Raw genomic sequence first — 1,680 nt, 5'->3', positions numbered from 1 at the left:
ACAGTTCTTTTTTCTTTTGAGGACAGTTGAGTACAAAAAGGAGGGGATTTTGTTCCCTTTTATAGACTTGTGCTGACAGTGTTATCTATGAAATGTTTTATCCTTCCTCTCCGCCGGGGAATCCCTGTGTAACTAACTTCAATAATATCTGATGTTTTCTCAGATGTTGTAATTACACCACATAAATACAAGTAAAAGTTCAACCTATTTAAAGTCCATTCAGAACAAAGTCCTGTGTCCTGATGCTAGCTGAGTTAGCCTTCGACCGGCAAAGAAAACAATTGAAACGGCTGCCTTGTTTCCTATGAGGGAGGACTACCAGTTCTGGTCATGTATCCACATATGCCTCTAATAAGAAGTGGTGGGAAATGGGGGTCAGAGTTGACATTGCTAAGGCCGACAAAACATCAGAAGACAGAGATATAAATCTGGCAAAGTGAATATTAGTCAGATAGGAGATATGAGGACTTTGAAGGAGACATCTCTAGATCAGTGCAACAGGCCTTGGGGCTTTTAAACAGGACCCTGCCACCCTGCCGCCTGCCCCCCCCCCCCCGCCTCTATCTCATCCATCTCATCTGCAGCGGTGCTGTGAGGCTGCTCCCGCTCGCCCAGCTGTCTGCTCAGGAATCCAAATACCACCTTTTCTCCCCCACCCCTGCCAAGCCCCATTCAGTCCACAAACAATAAATAGCTTGCCTCAGCTGATGGATGACACGCCGTGAAACCTTAGCTGGAAGCTTTCATCTTGTCTGCAGAGTAACTGACAGCTAAATGTCAATGTGGGCATAACAATTTTTAGATCATATTGGAAAAAAATTACCATGCATGAAACACAAACATATAAATCCAAGGAACTGGTAATAGGTGCTGGAGTAATCCAAGCTTTCTTCCAAGTCTGCCATAAAGTTAAAATTGATGCTCATAATGTAAACAGATCCATAAAAAGTCATGTAGCTGATAAAAACTATTATGTTGTAATGGAAACTGACTGACACCTACACACATTGAGTCAGTGAGGAAATCGTTCTTGATTTCATAAATCACACTGCGACACAATGGGCAAGCAATCTGCTATCCAACAACTTTATGTGCAGTAACAGCACTTGATGTATAGTTTTGCATCTGAAATTATTGACGCCCTGTGTGTCCATTCCGTCTGTGGAATCCATTAAATCTACAGCCCCTAGCTCTTGGAAACACTCTTTTTGACAGAGAAATTGGTTTCCTGCTTAGAATACAATGGCGTAGTGCTTTCAGTTGTCAGTATGCATTATATGTGAGGAGTAGATTACAAATGTTTCTGCTGGAATTCCAAAAGCACCTTACAAAAGGCATTCAAACTCATGGTAATTTTAAGGGCGGCAGGTCGTATTGCAGGAGGGGCCGGACCACACAATGAGGATTCCTATAGTCTATCTGCTCATTAGCAAACATTAGCAGCTAGTGTACATAAGTGACCCTCTTCAGCATGGGCCTAACCCTAACCCTAACCCAGGAGTTGCATTGTAGACAAGTTTAAGCCTCAACGACTTGAATGTGATTCTGTTGACAATGGGTAGCCTGAGGAGGCCAGATGAGCATTGGACTGAGCCGAGAGATGACCATGGCCTGTACCTGGGTGGCACACTGCATCAGGTCAAGCTTGGGTCAGCACTGGATACTCCTCTACCCCAAACA

This window comes from Platichthys flesus, chromosome 15 (genome assembly GCF_949316205.1).
Source record: "Platichthys flesus chromosome 15, fPlaFle2.1, whole genome shotgun sequence".
Classification (NCBI taxonomy): domain Eukaryota; kingdom Metazoa; phylum Chordata; class Actinopteri; order Pleuronectiformes; family Pleuronectidae; genus Platichthys; species Platichthys flesus.
Note: the sequence above shows the minus strand (reverse complement) of the source record.